This window comes from Chinchilla lanigera, unplaced genomic scaffold, assembly GCF_000276665.1.
Source record: "Chinchilla lanigera isolate Chin_1 unplaced genomic scaffold, ChiLan1.0 scaffold00054, whole genome shotgun sequence".
Classification (NCBI taxonomy): Eukaryota; Metazoa; Chordata; class Mammalia; order Rodentia; family Chinchillidae; genus Chinchilla; species Chinchilla lanigera.
The window spans coordinates 815809-838133 of record NW_004955455.1 but is presented as its reverse complement, the minus strand read 5'-3'; the positions used below and the strand labels follow the sequence as shown (position 1 = coordinate 838133).

Sequence of the window (22325 nt, the reverse complement as noted above, 5' to 3'; positions counted from 1 at the left end):
GGAAAAGCCGAGGTTAAGAGAAAGAGAGGGACTCAGCTGATCCAACATTTTCTTTATCCTCATTGAACAAGAGATTGTTGCTTCAGTATTTGCTTCTTAGACCGCACACATGCCTATTTATTAGGCATTCTGTAGGTGAATAGGACAGCATTCCCCTAATCCCAGACAAACCTGTCCTGTCAAACCCCAGAACCTTTCTTGTGCATGGTCCCCACTGTCTCCTGCAGCAGGTAAGGTGGTGAGGGACAGCGTTATGTGTGGTCCAAGACATTCTGTAGAATCTACTGAGGATGAAAGCTCTGTATCAGCTTAATTTACACTCATATTGTTTCATTATTAGTGTATATGCAATCCATTCCTGAGTCCTTTAGGTATTGATTGAGATGTGGCAGGAAAGATGAAGGTGAGGGGGAGAAGAAGAAGAAGAAGGAGGAGGAGGAAGAGGAGGAGGCGGAGGAGGAGAAGAAAAGAAGGAGGAAGAAAGAGTAGGAGGGGGGAGGAAGTGGAGGAGGAGAAGCTGCTGCTGCTCTTGGTTCCCTAACATATTGATCTCCTCTGCGGTTTGTCACTGAGTGACATCATCCTGATTTTCCTTTGAGAAGCCTCCATTTCCTACTCAGTCCCTGCACTGGGAGAGCCCAGGGATGGCCAACCAGGTCCTGCATGGGCCTAGCCCCACTGATGTGTCAAAGATGAGTACATGAACCAAGTTTGTCTACAGAGGACATACATTAGCCTACTTAATCATCTCCACAAACTTATGAAATAGGCACTATTACAAAATCTCTATCAAAGATAAAGAAATTGAGACATGAAGTGATTAAACAATGTTCCTGAGATTATGCACTCAATAAATGGCAGGCATGGGATAGGAACTCAGGTAGCCTGATTTCAAAAGTCAGTGTCCCTAACCCTGTTCTATGCTGCCTTTTGGAACTTGATGTAAGATGTGTCCTCCAAAAATAATTCCAAAATTACATAGGTGCTGAGAAATATTTGCTCCTATCAAGCAGATAACTTACAACTTCTAAGTGAACTAATCCATAGAAGGACTGGGCTCAATGACTTTATGTAATTTTTTCACATCGCAATTTGCTTATCTGGAAATTTACTTTGTGGTAATCTCAGTTATATGGAAATTACCAAGAGCTAAGAGCAGGTGAATAATAGAAGCTTCCAAGGGGTAAATAATGCTGCAAAGAATGGGCTGAAAATGCAGCCGGGGTTACTCACAGAAATGCTCTTCACTCTGATTTTGCAAGCTACAAGAGGTGATTGAAAAATATAGTGAATGCTTAACTTATAAAATCTATTACAGTAAAGACACACTGCCATTAACCTCCTCAAAATACTCCTGCTTGCTTTGAACATACTTGTCCCATCATCCATGCCACTTTCTGAAGCAGCTCTGGAAGTCCTCTTTCATGAGTGTCTTTATGCGGTATGATAAAACATATGGTGAATGGCTCTGCAAAGATCCATCCAATGGAAAGGAAGGCTTGTAAAAACATTACAGTATGTCCTTGTCTACCTTATTTGCCAGATCTAGCACTATAAGACTTTTGACTCTTCCCAAGACTCAAAATGCTTATGAAAGCGAAGTGTTCTGAAGTGGTTCAAGACATTGAGGCAGCCACAACAGTACAGCTAAAGACCCAAAGGAGGACTTCCAGAACCACTTCAGGAAATGGAGCAAGGGTGATGCCCCAAGTGCCTTCAAAGCAAGGGAAAGTATTCTGAGGGGGTTAACAGCAGTATGTATTTTATTATAATAATTATTTAAATTTAAACACACTGTAGTTTTTGTCATATCTTGTATTTTTATCTAACTGTTATCAACTTTCTCACCTTAAAATAATTTCAAAAATGACCATGTGGGGAGAACTAAGCATAGCACTGTTGAAAAGCTGTGGACTCATGGGTTCAACCGATCCAGAGGGAGATTCCAGCCATGAAACTGACAAGCACAAGACTTCACTTCTGCCTCAGCCTCAGTTTCCTCATCTGTGAAGTAGTGGCAATGCTATTAACTTGCTTCACAGCATTGCTGAAAGATGAAAATGAAATTATTGGTGTCCATGCACATAGTAGGTCTTCAATAAGTGATCCCCATTATGATTGACCTTTGACAAGTGATGGGGTAGATCCCAGTTCAGCCTCAGTTTCTTCCTTTATAAACTATGGATTATCACAGAAGTCCTCCTTGGGTACTTTATAAGATTGTTGGATAGACTAATAAGGTAATAGAAATAAAAGTACATTTTAAGTGGCCAAATGCTGCTTAAGTGTAAGGAAGTATTACATTTATTAATGCCGGAGCAGGAGGAATTATACTGTTGTTAATACTTACTACTATGGTTAATCATCATTATGATAACTGCCATTATTATTACTCCTGCCATTATAAAAGAATACTAATATTGGCCGGTAGGTTCCTGCAATATTTCACAATCATTTCAGGTTAGGAATGACTACAGTCAGTGTGAACACACAGGTCTTTTTACTGAACCAGTACCAACCGCACCTTCTTTGATCAGAAGTGAATTAGAAAAGGGCTCCTTTGCATAAGGAAATGGAGACATAAACCCATAGATGGCCATGGAGTGGTGAGCCTCTGGCGTGGTACCTGGCACCTACACGGTAAGGGCTGAACCGCAAATGAGAACAGAAGAAAAGGAGTTGGAAGGTGGCTGCCAAGTCTTCACCATCCCCCATCAAGAGGCAGAGTCCATTTTTCCTTCCCTTGAATCCAAATTGGCCTTGAGACTTGTTCTAAGGAAGAGAATTGAACATGCAACTTCCAACGCTGGTCCCTCAGCTTCACTTTGGCTCTGAGAGCCCTCTGTCCTGGTATCTGGCTGTCATGCTGCAGAAAGCCCAAGCAGAGCAGAGAGACTACTGAAGTAAACCCTTGGATGCTCAAGGGGTAAGCATCTCAGGCTGTCAGACTTGGGAGGGGCCCATGGACATCCCAGCCTAAGGAACCTCCATCTGCCTGTGCAGAGAGCAGAACAGTTTCCAAGCTGAGCCCAAACCAAGCACTCATGTGATAGAATTAATACACAGTTGTCATTTGGAGCCACTAAATTTGGGGGTGGTTTGTTACCCAGCAATAGTTAACTGAGACAAAGCAGATGTGAGTGCTTCAGTGTGATGTTCCTAACTCAGCTGAGACGGGCAGGGAAGGCTCCCTGGAAGAGGAGGTGCATGGACATGAGACAGCACCCGTGGGTGATACTGGCAAGGAAGGGCTTCAGCTGTCAGTCATGGGTCAGTCCTCTTTTGCACATGATGCTTTGAGTGCAAGGCAGGTCAGGGACGAGCACCAGAATTTTAAATTCTTTCTCTCACTCACATAATTGTTCCTTCTCTTTAGGGATCAGCCCCACTTCCCTGGCTTTAAATCAAAATGTCAGGTCCTCCAAATTGGTTCAGGTGCTCATTCGTTTGTAACAATGTCTTTTGCTAGAAAAGATTTGGTGTGTCTAATTTCTGCCCCAAGTAGCTATACTCTAAATGTCGCCTAATGTACCCAGTAATGTCAGGTCTACATTTAAAAACAGAGCCAGTGATAATGTGTGTGTGTGTGTGTGTGTGTGTGTGTGTGTGTGTGTATGATTCATTTTGTACAGTCTGATCAGGGTTTGCGAGGAGGGGAAGGGTGAATGCAGCCATCATTTGCTGAAATTTATATTCTTTCCCTCTCTTCTTCGCTGCTTTTTTCCCCCTGTGTTCTAGACACTACTGGGAGGAACAAAGTAGGGCTTTCAAAGTAGCTGCCAGGTGGGAGGGGGCAAGTCTGTGAGGGACCGGCGGCTGGAAACACAGGGGAAGGCTCAGGGCTGGGAATCCTGCGGACTCTTCAGCAAGCTCAAGCGTCTGCCTCTCTCCTGAGCAGGAGAGACTGAATGGGAAGCAGAGGCAGCTGATGGGAATCTAAATGGTGCAGAACTTAAGCGGGGGGCAAGAGGAAGTAAGTGGGCATCTCATGGTGGGGCGAGGGGTGAAATTAACTCCTTCAAGCCCCATCTGTAAGGGCCCCCTCAATGATCTCTCCCTCCATCTTTAATGTCTCTCAATTCCACGCAGTAAACAGTATGTTCAAACTCAAAAGGTCCCCTCCCCTGCTTTAAGCACAGCGAGAACATACTCTAAACACCTGCCCTGTAGGATCTGGATGGTTTCACCAACAAAGGTTCTCTGCTTGACTAAACTTTCACCAGGCTCCTGGACCTTCTCCCAAGCCCATCTGTGCACTTCCTTGTACAATCCTGTTTTAGCAAAGAACTCCTCAATTCTGCGGTATCAGTTGTGCAAGAATCACCCACCCTTTCTTCTTCTTCTTTGCAGTGATGGGGATGGAGCCTAGGGCCTTTACATAGAGCTATATCCCCAGTCAGCTCCCCCAACCTGATTTTTTATTTTGAGGCAGAGTCTTGCTAAGTTGTAAAGCTGCCCAGGGTGGGCTTGAACTTGCAATCCTCTTGCCTCAGCCACCCAGAGTGATGGGATTACAGGTATGCACCACCGTGCCTGGATCTTCCTGTCCTACACATCCGACATGGCTTTGTGTCTTGTCAGGGTCTTCGTCCTCCATCACCTGCTAGTGATGTTTGACCATCCAGCCTGTCCTAAGGTAGAACCTGGTTAGGTTGGTCTAGCCAGGAGGCACCTCTCTCCACCCCTTCCCGTGATGTCTTCTCTTAGTCACTCTCTGCTCCTGGACCTCACCCTGCTCTTTATAAATTCCCACTTGTCCTTGCTGTACTCAGAGTTGAGCTCCACCTCCACCCCTCACCCCAGGATCTCATGGGCATAGCCCTTGTGTCAGAGGTGATGGTCCCCAATAAAAGCCTGCCACCCTGCGCTCTAACAGGGACCACTGAATTACACTCCTCTCTAGCACCACCTCTAACCGTCATTTTGCTCACTTGCCTCTCTGCTGACCCTACCCTGGCCACATCAGGTTCATGTCAGTGAGTCAGATGCCCCCAACTTGGGCAACGTATCCCTGGACATGTGGAGGGCTGGATCCTGACATCCTGCGTGCCACCACACCCCTGAGTGCAGGAGCGGAACATCGGGCTGATGGCAGCAATATTTCATGTCAGCGTGGCTGTCTCCGGTGCAAGGCAGACCTGCGCCTGGTTCACGGGAAGCTGGGGTTTGATCGATCGCACACTTCACGGGGCACATTTATTTGGCTCATTAAAAGAGTTAACTAGATTTTCAGGGAAGAGAGGAGCCAGGAGAGCAGAGCCACCTCTGGGAGGGGACGTGGTAGGCCGAGCATGGACTCCCACCCCGATTTGTGCCACAGAGGCAGCGACTTCTTTTAAAGTCACATGAACACAGAGCTACACCCCAGCTCTGGGTCCGAGTAATTGTGTGACCTTGAGTCAATCACTTTGCCTCTCCAAGCGGCAGTGGCAACTGCTGTGAAATGGGAATATCAGTCCAGTATAAGTAAGATAATGCTGCAACGGGCTCAGCATGAGCATGGTACATAAATGTTCAGCACAATTATCACAAGCAAAAGAAACATAGCAAAGGTCAGAGCTCAAGAATCAAATAATCCAGGCAAGGCCTACGGCTGCATCAGCAACACCGAGGAGCAGGGTGTGCAGCTCAGGGTTGGGTTCCCGGCAGTGGTAGGATTGCAGCCAGGCTTCCGAGCCTTTCAAAGCTCCCTGTGTGGTGCGAACTTGCAGCCCAGCTCCCTTTTAACCTCTTCATGGATACAGTCCCTGTCTGAGAGACTTTGGGAAACCTGCTGTTTACTGTCACATGTTAACAACTCTGACTTCAGTGTCACTGAAGGACGGGGCCCCATTTCCAGCCCAATATGCAAGGCGTGGCCAGCACAGGATGGGGGACCTGGCCCAGTGCAGAGAGTAACAGTGAATATTAAAGGTGAGGCAAATGGACATGTGGGATGACTAAAGGACTGAATTTTGGATCACAGGGAGTCCTGGTTCCTTGAGGGCGGGCATTGCTCATTCTTGTGCCAGGGCCCAGAGTGGAGCCTACAGCGTGGGCATTCAGTGCATTTGTTGTTTGTGGTTGAACTGGTGAGTCATCCCCTGAATTTCCCGGGGCCTGGTAGGAAACACCAATGCATGAACAAACAGCAGCAGTGGCAGCCGGGCGCCTGCAAGAAGGATGGAGGGCAGACGCACGTCTGAGCTGGGGTCCTGAAGGGAAGGGAGTTGGGGCATGTGTGATCAGCATTAGAGACGTGGAGTTAAGGACCCAGGAAGGCAGCCCAACCGGGAATTCTGGCCCTTGTTCCAGACATAGGAAAGAAGCCTGCCAAGGAGAAAAGCAAGTTACAGCTCACTATGGGTGGCATCCCTCTACTGTGTAAGAATTAGAAGTCTAAGCCAGGTGCAGTGGTGTATGCTCATAAGCCCAGTCTTGGGAGGCCGACGCAGGAGGATCCCAAGTTTCAGTCCCACTTGGGCAACTTAGTGAGACTATGCCTCAAAACAGAAAATAAAAAGAGCTGGGAATATACCTCAGTGTGAAGGCCCTAGATTCAATTCCCAGTACTGTGAAAAACAAAACAAAACAAAGCAACAAAACAAAACAAAACCCCACCAAAGTATATACTTGAACTGATAGTCATCCTATAAAGGGGCTGCATTCATTAAGAAGTTTCTGTATCAGAAAAACAAAGACCAAAGGTTTTAGTCCCTTTCTCATCAATACCCAATGCCTACAAATTAAAGGAAGGGAGGTTTATTCTGGCTCAGGGCTGCAATCTCTGGTCAGGCGGCTCCAAGGCAGAAACAGCACAGCGGAGAGGCCTGTGTTGGAAGAAGGCAGCTCACACCGTGGTAGTCAAGAAGCAGAAGGAGAAGGCAGGAGCCAGGGAGGGAGCCACATCCTTCTAAGTCACGCCCCAGTGACCACCTCGTCCTACCAGGCTCTACCTCCTAACAGCACATTTCCCTAGGAACTCCTCCGTGGATTAATCTGTGGGTGAGTGTAGCACCCCCATGTTCCAACCACCTTCCAAACCCACGAGGCTCCTGAGCCCCAGATCTGCATCACACTGTTTCATCGTGGAGTCTCTCTGACCCTCAGTTTCCTCATCTGAAAAGTAGCCCAGAGTTTCTATAGCACTAGCTCCTCAAAATAATTTATGACCATCTAATACAATAATAGACATCCTTTGCCATGTGGCAAGCATAAGAAATGACTACATGTATTACTACTTAGAATAAAACTACCCCAGAACCTGAAGTAATTAATTTGTTTTCGGGTAAACCTCATTAACTGATTGTCCAAGTTAATGTTTTATGGAAATAGCACGCCTACTATTTATGTATATCACACACTCAGCTGCATCTATGTAACTCTCTGCAGTCCCGCTCAGGAGATAGTTTCCCATATGCACAAAAGAACAAAACCCCAGCATATTGTTGCAATAATTTAAGTCAGTAGCTCCACTCTGGCCAGGCCCTGTTGGAGCCCTCCACAGCCTTTCTGAAGTTTCCAATGTTATTGGAGGCTCTCTCTAAGTGTTATATTTATTTGGTCCATTAGAGAACATAAACTAGATGTTATTTTCTAGAAATGAAAGTGGGTAAGATCAAACCATATTGCGTTGCTTAGCTATTAATCAGAGGTATAGCCAGTGGTCCTGGGAACTCACGGCTTCCCAGCTCTTGTCTTTTGGAGAGAGTTGCTTCCTGCCTGGAAGTCTTCCAGGCCACAAAGAGCTGGAGAGGAGCAAGATAAAACATACAGGCCAGGAGGCTGGTGTACGCCTGTAATTCTAGCAGTCTTGGAGACTGAGTCAGGAGGAGTAAAAGTTTGAGCCCAGCCTAGGCAATTTAGTGACTTAACAAGACCCTGTCTGTTATGGTTTGTGTCTGCATGTCCCCCCAAATCCTCATGCAGTCATGGAGTGGGCTTCTAGGGTTTGTGATTGATCCATGATCCAACGCTGGGCTTATGGGTATGAGAGCTACACCCGCCCTGGGGTGGGTAGCTTGCATACAATGTAAGGGAGGGAAAGAGGCTGCTTGCTGCCATTTCTCCTTTTTGTTCTTATTGTTTTTGCTATGGTCTGCCACCATGAATGTTTGCCCTCTGCCATGTGCCACCATGCCTTGGAACCAGCCAAGTATGGACTGAAACCTCCACAAACTGTAAGCTAAATAAACCTTTCCTTCCTTAATTTTGGGTGTTGGGTATTTTGTCTCAGCAGTGAGAGAAAAGTAACCAAGACCCTGTCTCAAGACAAAAAAATATTTAAAAAAAAAAAGGGTAGAGGATGTAGTGCAGTGTGATATCCCTGGGTCCAATCCCCAGAAGCACAGAAAGAAAGAAAGAAAGAAAGAAACAAACAAACAAACAAACAAACAAACAAACAAAGAAACAAAGAAAGAAAGGGCGTTTGCATTTAGGAGTCATGCTTGATTTTGAAGAAATTAGATGTTCAGTTATTTGATGGCAAAGATATGATTTGCTCGTTTCTGTGACACCAGGACCTACTAAGGACCCAGTACAGAGAAAAATGGTTTGAAGAAAAAGCAGGTCACGAATGAATGAATGAATCCTAACTTTGCCACGTGTCAGCCACGTGAGCCTCATCCTTCTTATCTATGATCAAACAAGTATGAAATAGATGCCCTTGAAAATTCTAATAATAAAGTGCAATTCTGCGAATGAAGCCATAGTAGGATGCTAGTACACTCCAGGAGTTCTCCTCCTTCTCACCCTCTCTTTGGAAGCAGGGAAGGGGTATAGTGAAGAAAGGACTTTGGCACTGGAAGCCCTATGCTCCCAGGCTGCCCTGAAACGGACCACACAGGGCAAGGAGGCTGGGGAGGTCAGGCCACGCCCACCTGGTAGCTCCTCCAGGTCTGTGTGGCTGACCTGAGATGAGCCGGGTCATAACTACTACCCAGTGGGTGATGGATCCACTCAGCTGGAACCCTGCTTTCTGTGTGGAACCTCAGTTGTATTAAACAAGATAATAAAATACCTTACACTGGCAGAGTAGAGCGTAGATGTGGTTGTCATAAAGTTAATGCTTCTCTTCAAATTCCAACAAAAACATATCGTCTATGGGGGCGTTCATAAAATTGTAAATGTTGTTCCAGCTGGTGATCATACACCAAAGCCCTGCTCCTCTCTCAAGACTCCCAGGGAAGGTCGCTCATTCAGTTATGCATGGTAGTATCTGTGTGGAGCACCTTGTTTGATAGCAGACGCTGTGCTCAGCTTGCAGTGGAAAATTCCTGCTTTCCATCCCTCATCCACTCAGTGAACAAGGCACTGCTATTTCCCCTGTGCATAAAGCACAATTAACTCACCCAAGGTCAGGAAGCTAGCAAATGGTGAAGCTGAGACTCAGGCTCTCTGTAGCCCTAAATCCTGAGCTCCTGGTCACAACCACATACCCAAGGAGCACCTGCTGGTGGTCCGATGTGCCACACTCTGAGCCAGAGGCTGGTTTGAATAGGTGAAGCACTCCCTGTCAGCGAGGAAGGAAGCCATGCATTATTCCTGTGCAGGCTTATGAGAAGCATTTCCTGCGTACTGAGAACAACAGTGCTTCATTCTGCACTCATTCATTCAGGTTTTATTCATTACTTTAACAACTCCACACTTCCCGAGCCTCCACTATCTGGGAGAGGTAGGGAGGAGAGGTGGGGACAGAGACAGAAATAAGACAGAGTCCCTGTCAGGGAGGACCTGAAGTCCAGCAAAAGTAAAGCTATCAATACATGCACCTATGGGGTGGTGACTGAGTGATGACAGATGACAGACCCTTTGTTGGAAGGCAGTCACACATGCCATAAGTGGGCACCTGCTATGTCCTGGCACTATTCTAGGTTCTGGAATCTAAATGATTCCATGTGGGTTGCCTCTTTTGGAATTTTCTGTAATAGCAACTGTAGGACCAGATACATTGCTTGGTTGATGATGGTGGTGATGAACTATGTCACAGACGTTACGATAGTCACTGAGCTCTTCCTAGGTAGGTACCAACCACTGTTCTATGAGTTGTACATGTTCGTCTCATGACTTCTCACTGCAATCTTATGTCGTGGTCTGTTTATTATTTCCATTTCACAGTTGGGGAAATCAAGGCCTAGAGCAGTTAAGTTACTTTCTTAAACTACACATTTGGGTTAACAAGAAAGATCTAAGGCTTTCTTGACAAACAACAAGAATCATGAAAACCAAAAAACAAACAAACAAACAAGAAAACCAAACCCAAAACTTTGCTTTTAACCCCAATTGAAGTAAAAGCACGCAAATTAGCCTCCGCACATCATTTTTTATTTATGCCATAAATTAGGCAAATTTCCTTTCCTGAAGCCCTGAAAAATGAAGCTTGATTCCACATATTGTGCATTAATTTCCAAGGCAGTTGGCCCCAAATTAGCTTTACAACTTGGTAAACCTGCTATAACAGGGACATAGAAAGTGGAGAACTGATCAGAAATCCTTAGGGAATGAGATGTGGGAGGAACTCTGTCTCTCTCCCTCTGCAAATTGATTTGTAGTTCAGGGCTGCACTTCTAGAATTGCCACATACAGCTGTACAGGTTGCATACTGCTTAATTCTAGGGCTACCAGTCACAGACACTGCAGTATAAATAGCTCCTCCTGGAGCTGTGCAGGAAGGTGGCTTTATGCATTGCATTTCTCCCTGTGCACCCTGCAGAGAGAGACTGGGAAGCATTAAAGTCTTTTTTTCAGATGGAAACTGAGGTTTGAGATTAAGTGACTTCCTCCAACATCACACCACACATCAATGGCAGAGTTAAGAATTGCATTCAGGCCTCTCTCAGTCCTAATTCTGTGCAGAATCCACTATACTGGAAAAATTCACTCAGATTACATTCTTCTCAACACCTGCTTCCCTGATCTCTATTTCTGTAATATCAAGGCTTTGGAGAAACATGCATTTGCTGTGCATATGGACAGCACGTCCCATGTGTCCCCACTGACTTGTTCCTGCTCCTTCTGCACCATCATCCCCAGATGCACATTCCATGGACAGGGGAGCCTCCCAGGATTCTATCTGGAAGCTTCTCTCCACTTTCCACTGCAGCCTGATTCTCAGAGAAAGGGTCACCTTCAACCATCTCAGTGTACACACAGCGCTCTGCTCTGCCCTCCGCCACCCCAAGCCCTCTGTGGATTACTTTTTCCTCAGTTGAGTTTATCCAAATGATGTGAAACTTACATGTTTTCCGCAAATGCTTTTGTGTCCTGTGCCCAAATACTTTGGTTCATGGCTGAAGACTGCATGTCATTCATTTATTCATTCATTCACTCACTTTTTCATTCATTCATTCATTCAATAAGACAACTGAGAATAGAAAGATAATAAGGATCAACTGCTAACCCCAAGGATCTCATTGTCCAGAAGGAAGGGACACAGGTCCACAGACAATTACCACACATCGTGATTCTTCTCAGCTCTCTCAGATATGGTTATGAGTGAGGCCACAGCCTCCTGACTATATATAGATTGGAAAAGGGGGTCCAGAACCACATCCTAGCAATGAGAAGGGTAAAGGAAGAAGCTACAGAAGCCAGCAGTCATTATCAGTGACTGTTCTTTTCAAGGTACAGGCCTGGTGGCCTAGGTTTATGCCACAGGGCACAATTAGTACACTAGCTACAGATGACTGGGCCAAGCACATTCAGCCAACCTATTACCTGATGCAAAGGATCGAGCAGCCCAAGCCATATTCTCTTTTTAAATTTGCACTGAGAAAGACAAGGAGGCCAAGTGTTGGCCAGGAGTTAGGACAGCACTGTCCAACAGAACTTTCTGGGGAGACACGAACTTGAGCTCGCTAACTGTGGTCCAATATGGCAGCTACATAATTACAGAGCACCAGCAATATGGCTGACCTGGGAAACTCAAATTGCGACTTAATTTAGTTTCAATTACTTTAAATTTAAATAGCCATGTGTGGCTCGTAGCTACCAAATTAGGTAGTGCACAAAGGTAGAGAAGTCGTAATGGCCCAGGGGAAAGCGGAGGTGAGGAGAGCTGTCTGTGGGGAATGAGTAGGAGGTGGAACCCACAGACACAGAGAAGCAGACGCCATCAAAGAGAAAGATGGCGGAAGCTGGTCTTTGGAACGTGCCAGGCTTAGTATTTGCAGAATTCTTATAACACAAACACTTTACTCTTCAACTACCCCAAGTGAAGCTTTGTTCTACATGTCTTAGTCCATGTGGGCCCCTGAGTTATGATCAGCTAGGTAACTCACACGCAGTAGGGATTTATTTCTCGTAGTTCTAGAGAGTGGAGAGTCCAAGATTAAGGTGCTGGCAGATTCAGTGACTAGTGAGGGCTTGCTGCTCAGCTATTTCTTCTTTTCCTGCAGCACAGGGGATTGAACTCAGGGGCTTTGTACTGAGCTGTACTCCAGCCCTTTTTATTTATTTATACTTTTTATTTGGAGACAAAGTCTTGCTAGGTTACCCAGGCTGTGTTCAAACTTGAGATCCTCCTGCCTCAGCATCCCAGAGTGCTGGGATTGCTGGTGTATACCACCATGTTTAGTTTGTTGCTCTCCCACTTGGCACCTTCTTGCTGTGCCCTCACAGGGTGGAAGGGTGAGGTGTTTCCCTCTGACCTATTTGGTAAGGAAGCTAATCACATTCCCAAGGATTCCACCTCCAGAAACCCAGGTACCTCCCCATGGCCATCACCCACTGGGAGCATTAGGATTTAACAGCACAAATTTTGCATGGGCACACACAGTCGGACCACAGCACTGCACAATGGAAAGAATCTTACTAGGACAGAGTTCTCCCTCTCTTGGAAGCTATCACTGACCTGAGACTCTGAAGGTCCACTCACAGCAACAGTGATAACAACTCATGGTCATGAGTTACCACCATCCACCCCACTATCCCAGGGTTAAGTGACTCATCCAAGCTCACACAGCGAGGACGGAACCAATCTCCCTTTGCTCCAGAGTCTATGGCCTTGATCACACTACACTGCTCTCCACAGCTGGGCTCTTGCCCCGGACAGGGCTCCATTCTGAATACATTTATTGTTAGCGCTAAGCTTTGGCCCCTTCCTACCTCCAACCCAGGAATGGATGAGAGCAGATGAAGAAGAAGCTGCCACTTGGAACCTCATACCCAGACCCCTCCCCTCCAGGCCTTGCCCCAAGCTTCAGACCCCATGTCTTAGGCTGCATCCATGTTCCTTGCCCTAACCCCTGGCCCATGAGCATTCTTGGTGTCTAGTTTCTCGCCCGAAGCCCCCACAGACCACATCATCTACATCTCAGGCAGCCATTTCCTGGCTCCCTACTCCCCAGTCCCTGAAGCTTTCCCAATCAGCTTCTGCCCATGACCCATGATGAGGGCAGGGAAGCCCAGCAGGGAGACCAGGCTGGCGACCTGGTCTCCATGAGCCTCCTTGATTTTCTCTGGCCTGCTTGAATCAGGCCATCTGTCTGGATGGCACCATTCCCAGGTGCCAAGCTGGACTGCTGGTGCCTGAAAAGTCTTGGTTTCAGCGTCTTGGTTTGGTTTCAGCGTCTACTAAGGCTCACTTTGCATAGTTTCTCTGCCACGGCCTCAGAATGTGAATACCAGTGTGGATAATGATGCTCTCACTTTAATAGAAACAGATGCCCACAAGTCTGTCATCATCATAGTCCCTGGGTCTCAGAACATACATGGATAAAACAAAACAAAAAAAAATAAATAAAAATAAAAATCAGGGCATGGTGGTGCATGCCTGTAACTCCAGTACTTGAAAGGCCGAGGCAGGATCATCAGGGCAAGTTTGAGGCCAGCCTTGCTACACAGTGAATTCAAGGCCAGCTTAAACTACATAGTAAAATCCTACCTCAACCCCTGCTACATCCCCCGGCAAAAAACCATACATGGAGGAGACCAGAGATTTCATTTCTCTGTAAGTCGCTTTACAATGGTTGTCAGAAGGGAGGAATGGCGGGAGCAGGTCCTGGCTTTGTTAGTCACTTGCAGTGGGACTTTGAGAAAGTTCTTTCCCTGTCTCTGGGCTGCTTTCCTCAATAGAATGAAAGTCTATTCTTAGGGATAGGTCGCAGGGATCCTAAAGAGATGCTGTGATGGGACTGCAACTTCAGACATCAGGAAGGCCTCCTGCAATGCCATCAGCCCCTCCTACCTGCCTAGTGCACCATCCTTGGGCAGTGGGCAGTGCACAGACCATCAACCTTATGTGAGGTCTAAGGCCAGCTCCAGCGTACAAAGTGGTTTTCCCAAGGACACACACCTAACAAGAAACAGCAAGTTTAAGCCCGGGAGTTCCAACTCTAAAGTCTGATTTTTACTCACTTGGGTACACTTTTTGAGTTTTCAGGGCACACTTGTTGTTTTTGTGCTGCCAGGGATCTGAGAGAAGGCAGATTCTACCGTAACCTGCACTGTGTCTGCAAAGTTCCTATTTTGAGACAGACTTAGAGGTAGGGTGAATAAGTGCTTCTGATACTGCTTTTGCAAAGAAAGACAGCTTCAGCAAGCGCTCACTGAATGGTCCATCTCGTGGGCCTGGGTTTGCACAAAGGTGTGCTTTCTCTCCCTTTACAAAGTCTATCGCGCTCCTTCTTCATCTTTTAATTTTTCTTCCTCCTCCTCTTTTCTTTGTAGAGTTCCACTGTGATTTCACATTTATTATCTCATTGATTTTCCTCACAGCCATCGTCTGAGGCAGGGTCATATTCCTCTATGCTTTTCAGATGAGGAATTGGGCTTACAGAGCTGCCTGCGACCACACAGATGCAGGAGAAAGAGCTGAGAATTAAACTCAGTTATCAGGACTCCCACTCCACCTCCTTACAGGAAGATTAAAACAAAAGGAAATTCAACATAGTTTTATGAATGGATTGAACACTTGTTAGATCCAGGCTAGTGAAACATGGGCAAATAGCATTCAGTTAAGTCTCTCTTAGAGTTGATGGTCTAAGAGGAGGGAGGCTTGTAAAATTACTAATGCATGAATTATCCATAACAGGGATAAAATGTGGTGGAAGTCTAGAGGAAGAAATAACTTGCATAGGCACAGAAAGGCAAGATGAGCCTTCACAAAAGAGAAAATTAGGGACTGGGTTTTGAAGAATGAATAAGAGTTTAGCAGGTGAATAATTGTGGCAATAACAGCAAAATTTTACTGAGTGCTTGTGGTGAGCTAGGTACATCCACACACACAATATTTTTTTTTAATAATCTTGCAAGGTAGACATGACCTCAGGGTCACTCTACATATCATGCCAAAATAGGCTCGGAGAACTAAAGCAAACATCTTAAGAGCAGGCTGCTAAATCAGCCAGCTGGAAATTCCATCCTAAGCTCCTAATAACAACCAGCTGTACTTCTCCTGCAACAGCCCTCTCGGCTGTAGGAACAGCATGAGTAAGAGCTGAATGATGCTCTATCCAGAAGGTATCAAAGTGGGGATGGAAGAGCCCAAGGTGGGCTGTTTTCTCTCTTGCAAACTGACTGGAGACAACCTGACATTTGCCACTGGGGGAGAAAACCTCTGCCCTCTAGCAGCCCAAGGAAACCTCCTTGCTTTCCATTCTGCCTCTTGCCCTGTGATGCCTGCACCCTTGTAGCCCCAAATCTAGAACATTCCTCGGCTTTGGAATCACACAGAATTGGGTTTGAATCCTGACTCCATCCTTCACTGTCCAGGAGGCCTGAGCACCCCGCTAAGCCTCCGTCTCCTCATCAGTGGAACCTGGTTAGTGACATCACCTGATGGGTGCACACAAGGACTGAACGAACGCTCTGAGCATAAGCACATGCGGTCCCTGTACAAATCAGGCAACAGCAGGGTGACTTGTCATTCTCTCATGGCAAGCCCAGGAAGTGGGCGTGTTCAGGGTCTTCGGCTGTCTACATCAGCACCCGCTTCCCTGAGGCTTGATTTCCTGGTGAGAGTGAAGCATCTTTATTCCCTGGTTTCATCCTAGTCCTGGGAGGATGGTTTTGTGAACGCACTGCTGATGGTTGTTGGTCCATTTTAGAGGTGGAATAATTGGGGCTCGGGTCTAGGAAATGCCACCTGAATTTAGAGTCCAACAGAAATCAGTCTGACCCAGTGTGGGTCCTCTGTTTATGGTTGGGTGACCTTGAAGCACAAGAAATCACAAACTGCCAGAATTTCATGCCCACTGAAGTGCCAGCTGGACTCTGCTCAGCCTGTTTCCAAAGTTGTCTGCTTTTCTTGGCTGGGAAGAGCGAGGCCTATGCTCGTCTCTTTGGGAGATGCTGAAGGCTGGGGAGGATTCTGCTCGATTCTGGTCTCTATGCTGGGTTTGGGGCCTAGAGGTTGAGCCCATCCAGGTGACAGCACACTGACAATGAAGACGTCTTTCCCACTTATTCCACTCCGCAACACAGCAGCCCCAGCTTGGGAAGGCACTGAGCCCAACACCCAAGCTCCCAGCATCTGCATTCAAATGTCACCCCTGCCGCTTCCTCACTGGGGAACACAGTGCGGGGTGTGGGGCTCTCTAAGCTTTGCTTTCTTCAGCTACCTGGTACCTATGAAATGGAGGGACATTGTGAAGACTGGATAAAATCACCAATGGAAGGGCCCGGCGTATAGTAAGCGTTCACTACCTGTAATGATTCTAAATTAATTACCTACCAATAAAACCACCACAGTTCCACTATCTGACCTGCATTACTCAAATGCTTGCTATATGATAGGAGCTGTGTTAGGAACACACCAGGCACACGTTCCTCACATGTGGACAAATATTTATCAGCTCTTCCGCTATGCATGGGCTTGGGGAATGCAAGATAGAAAACACTCTAGGGGACTCGGTGTCAAGAGATTCCTTTAAAAAAAAACCAACCAAATTGTATTGTGTATATTTAAGGTAGACAACAGGATGTTGCAAGATACATGCATAAAAGAAATGGTTACTATCGTGAAACAAATTAACATCTCCATCATCTCATACAGTTACCCACTTATCCCTCCAGTGGCAAGAGCAGTTATAGTCTTATTTAGCAAAAATCCTAAATACAATACACACACTTGCTGCTAAGAGATTCTGGTGCAGGTCTGGGCTCCATGCTAGACTGCAACCTCTTCGTGGCTTTGTGATGCCAGGCACATTTCTTATCCTCTCTGTGCCTCAACTTCCTCAGTTCATACAATGAGGATATTAAGGAGACTACCTGCATCTCTCCTGGGGAGCTCTGGTGAGGATTTTCTGCAGGATCTATATAAACCACTTCTCACAGGCTTCGCACAAATTTAGCACTTGGTAAGTGGTTCCCATTGCTTAGGTACAGTCCCTGCCTCGTTCTACTTAATTAGGTCCACAGGACTCTATGGACTCCTCCCACCTCAGCATTCTTTTGCCTCCTCTCAGTGCAGCCCTGTTCCTGCCCTGCTCCCAACTGTCAGAGCCCCCACGAGGCTGGCTGGAAGGAACTCCTGGACCAGGGGATTATGGAAATCTGCAGATTCCGGAGAGCAGTGTTTACTCAGGGCTACTCCTTGTAGTCAGCTCTTAGCAGCTGGGCCTCACTGCCACCTTCCCAGAAGCTTCCTTCTCGCCATCGCAGCCTCTAGCAGACAATAGCAGCTCACAGTCCTTTCTTTGCTCCAGCTCTCATCTAGGGAACCCCTGATGTCCAGGGGGGAGTTATTTGTCAGGGAAGAGCATGTGCACCTGCCTCCCTTGCTCTCCCACTCTCTCCTCTTGTTTCCCTCTCTCCAGTTCTGAGAGTGAAGCTTCTTCAGAATTGTCACTATCCTACTGCAGGGCTCTGTCTTGGCTTCTGGTATCTGTCACATCCCTGCAGGGCCAGATCGAATGCTCCTTGCTCTGGGGTAAGAAATAAACCCACCCGCTTGTGAGGTCCCTGAGCTCTATGTCTTCCCACTGCCAAAGCACTTAGCACACAGCCTGGACTTGCAGAGCTGTCTTGCTGGGCTAGAGATACCAGAGCAGGGGCCTCAGTGTCCAGCACAGGGTCTACTACATGTGCAGTGCTATGGATCAAAAATCCAGATCTCCCCCAAATTTATAACTCAAAGCCCCAATTCTCAGTGTAATAGCATTTACAAGTGGAGTAATTAGGTTTAGCTGAGGTCAAGAGGGTGGAGCCTGCATGATGGAATTAGTGCCCTTAAAAGGCAAGAGGACCATAGGTTTCCTTCTCTGCTCTGTGAGGATTCAGCTAGAAAGTGGACATCTGCAAGCCAGAAAGAGGGCCCTCACCAGACACCAAATCTGCCCAGACTTTGATCTCGGATTTCCTAGGCTCCAAAATTGTGAGAAATAATTGCCATCATTTATGCCATCCCATCTAAGGTATTTTTGTCATAGCGTCTTGAACTGACTAAGACACATGGGAAATGCCCAGCAAGTGTATGAACATGAAGGAATGAATGAACGAATGAATAAGTATCTTTCCCCAGCTAATTGTCTTCTTGCATTTTTCCAACCATTAACCTGCCGCCCTGCATTTCCAATACAATGAACTCATATTCCAGATGGTGACATTGAGGTTCAAAGAGATACAGCATGAGGGCTTGGAAAGGGAGGGTATCTGCACCAGGAAACGTAACATTATTACCTGTCAGAGACAGCAGACAGGCAACTGGGGCTACTTACTCCTCCTTCTCTGCCCTTCTACTTTGGCCTAAACTGTGTCAACATTTATGCCAACATCTACTTTGCTCCAAACTTCAGGGAGTCACTTATGGTGTCTACTCAGAGGTTTGCTTTAGAGAAAGCACAAAAACATTGCTTGAGCACCTACTGTGTGCCAGACACTTTTACACAACTTATGCAATCCTTGTAACTGTACTTCCAGGCTGGTACCACGAGCCCCCCTCTTCTCTTGTCCCCATGCCACAGATGCAGAAGAAAGGCTCAGAGGAGACTGTCCTATAGACAGTCATACATTCCTGAACACTGGAGCTGGGACCCTGACCCAGGCTGCTCTGATTCCAAAGTCATACTTCTTTTCCTGAACTCTGAAAACCTAATTCCAGTGCTCAGCTCAATCAGGCTCCCCAGAACAGCCTGGCCACAAGTTCTTTGATGCTTCACAATTCAGCTCCTTGATGGAAACCATGATCTGGTATAAAAGGGGCAGCTGGGCTCTGTGTTGTAATTTTCCCTTCCTTGGAGCATTCTTCTGCCCACTTTTCACTGTTTTTTTTTTTTTTTTTTCATTGCATGTATTGAGTCACAAAAAATTTCTCCTGAGAAATAGAGATCATGTGTAGTAAGTCGAAAGAGGGAGGATAGAGAGGATGACCGGGCCACCTCTAGGAGGAGATCTCAATTCTACAGGCTTTGGCTTTTTACACACCTGGGAGTTCCCTGCGTGAGAATTTGCCTCTCTTTTGCCCTTAGTCACCAAGGATAGCTTTGAGCGCCCCTAGTGGTGGTCTGCACCGTGGGCTCACAGCAGGAACTCGAGCGACTAAGAGAACTCGTGCCTTTGAGCCAGTTTGAACAGCCTGCAGGAATGGATGCTCCAGCAAGAACCTGAAACAAGCTACTCTGACCAGGACACATCCTTTTGCCTTGGACACTGAAGGAAATGAATGTTACATGATTTTTCCAATACCCAAGTGCACCACGTGAAACACAAGAAGAATCCCTCAAGCTTCGATAAGGTGGTCCCTGGCAGAGGCTGCCAAAACTCCACGAAAAAAGAGCACTATGAGGAAAAGAATCTTTAAGTGAATGTAACAACAAGGCACATTAGAGACTAGAGGGAGCAGGTGAATTGGAGCCTTATTGAGCAATATTGAATTTGCTTTATTAACTTAAGAGAAAAAGAAAAGAAATTACATTCAGGCTCTGCAATCTGAGCACGTAGTTACAATTATTCCCCATGTGCATATCTTAGACAATAAGAAGTCTCTTCAAAAACAAGTTATACTTTATACTTATGCATGCCTTACAGCAAAATGGCCCAGAGAATCACGTGCTGTGCATGAGAATATAGCAACAAGTCCCTTTCAAGTATTTACAAATCCCCTCACTCCACCGGGAGCAGAAGGACTAGTTTGCAACACTGAATTGCAACACTGAGTGGATGTTTCTCCACTGACATTAGTGGATGTTGCACTCCACTTTAAAAATAGAATTTATTGTGGAAGGTCAATTGTTTCCAAAGGCACCATCAGAACTGTTGATGTTCATTGGCTACCCTTGCTCCCTCCTTATGACTCAGAGTCTGGGAGGCAGAACACACTGTTATTGATGAACCTTCGGAAGCACTACATCAGTTGACTTTAATTTGGTGGTGACCTGAAGTTAATTAAAAAATATATGTGCTGGCTAGCCACAGTGTCGAACAATTGGAAAAATAATAACAAATGTCTTAAAATTTGAAATACACACACACAACCCTCCTACACACACACACACACACACACACACACACACACACACACAGAGGAAGGGGAGAGGGAGGGGGGAGAGAGAGAGTGAGAGAGAGTGAGAGAGAGAGAAGAGAATCCTTGTCTCAGGTGACGATTCAATATGTGCCATTAAGACATTTTTCCTGGAGGGTTGTGTATTGGAGAGTATAGATCGCAGAGGTAGAATCACTTTAGAAAAGGCAGCAAGCCTCTGGGTAGCTTTGGAGTGCGTGCACGTGTGTGTGTGTGTGTGTGTGTGTGTGTGTGTGTGTGTGTGCTAGTCATAACACAGATTTAAAAGGGGGGCAGGGGAGGGAGATCTGGACTCAGTTCAAGGCCACCAAGCCATTGTTGGAGGCAGCTAATTAAGAAAGGGCATGCTGTGGTGGAAACGATTTATTTAAATCAAATCTGTTCTCCCACCTTTCCTAGGGAAATTGTCCAGACCTAGTGTAAATTGTGAATATCACTGCCTCATAAAAGGTGGCTTCTAAATGATATGCTTTGTTAAACAAAAGGTGATGAATTACTTCCTTTGCTCTGCACCCTGGGCTCCACGTTTAAAGAGAAGGGGCTGGGGGATAAAATGCCTGATTTATGCGGAGGAGGGCACTCCATGTCTTGGGGAAGCAGAGTTGGAAAGAAAGAGACCTGAGCTAGGGCCCACGGAACGAGAGCTGTCCGGGGCCTTTGGTGCTGAACGCAGGTGCGCGCAGAAGGGGTCCAGAACTCCCCGCCGAGAGACCGCAACGCCGCCCATCCTCCCCGCTTCCAGTCTAGGTGGGCTCCAGAGAGGCAGAGCGCACCCCCTCCGGCTGTCTTCAGCCTGGGCAGGCACTGCAGTTGCCAGCTTTTTTCTTTTTTCCATGTGAGGAGCGAGTTTCTGGGAACCAGTTAGACCTCCTGAGATAGGTTGAGTGGTCCAACAGTGCCACCCCCTACACACAACTCTTACTCTCCTGGTGGCTTGCCAAATTCCCGCAGCTCTTGCGGTTCGTCTTGGGTGACTTAGGTGTCCCACTCCTCCCTCCATCCCAACCCCTTCATAACTTTTCCTGGGGGACCTGGTGGCCCGGAGAGAGGGTGCGGCTCCAGGTCCACCGAGGAGGAGCTGTCGGCCTCCATCAAAGTTGAACCCTTCTTCCCACCCAGCAAGCACGTGGTGGGTGAAATCAGCGCCCCCTCCCCACTCCTGACGGCGATCAGAGATGCTAGGCTGTGGGGGGCAGTATAAGGGGAGTCCACTCACATTCCCGACCGCCACCTCACATCTTCTCTCTGCCTTGCCAAGTTCTGGACCCCTGAGCACCGTCCACCAGCTTCATTGGAAAAGCCACACCCAGGTCCTAGGCTTGATGGGGATCCACCTACGGTGCCAGCCGCAGGAGGCAAGGGGTGCCCCCAGCACTAAGTCCAGTCCTCGGCTGTAGGGCAGCCCCCTTGTTCCTGTCTTCTCCCCGAGGGACAGCATTATTTGGCGGCCAGCCCCGGGTGCGGTTGCAGAGAGCTCCGGGAATGTGGGGTGTGGAGGCGACCACCCTCCAAGGAGCTCCTCCGTGGCTACAAAAGGGAGCCAACCCACCACCGGGGAAGACGGACAGGGAGCCCGCACGAAGCGGGGGAGCGCCCGAGTCCTCCAGACTCATCCCCGCCTCCACACTCCCATCGGCCCGAGCCGAAGGGACACGGCTCCAGCCCCGAATTCGGGCAGCCGCCTCGGCTACCCAGGCGGCCGAGCACTGAGCGAAACGGCGGGATCCTCCACGACCCCCGGCCGCCCCGCACTGGCGACAACTTTGCCCCCTCCCCGGCCGGGCGCCCCCCGCCGCTTACCTCCCGCCAGGGCTGTCGCCAGGCTCCCCAGGAGCAGCGCGAGGAGCAGCGAGACGCCGCCGAGTCCCGCGGCGGGCGGCCGGGC

General features: G+C 47.4%; 1 protein-coding gene across 1 annotated transcript in view; it reads right to left on the bottom strand.

Annotated features, from left to right (window-relative positions):
* The window catches only part of Sez6l (seizure related 6 homolog (mouse)-like), a 176648-nt gene extending 154643 nt beyond the window's left edge, over positions 1–22005 (bottom strand). The window contains exon 1 of the mRNA XM_005396140.2: positions 21657–22005. The gene's annotated coding sequence lies outside the window, so the exon portion shown is untranslated. The remainder of the gene's footprint in view (positions 1–21656) is intronic.
* Between the last annotated feature and the right edge of the window lie 320 nt (positions 22006–22325).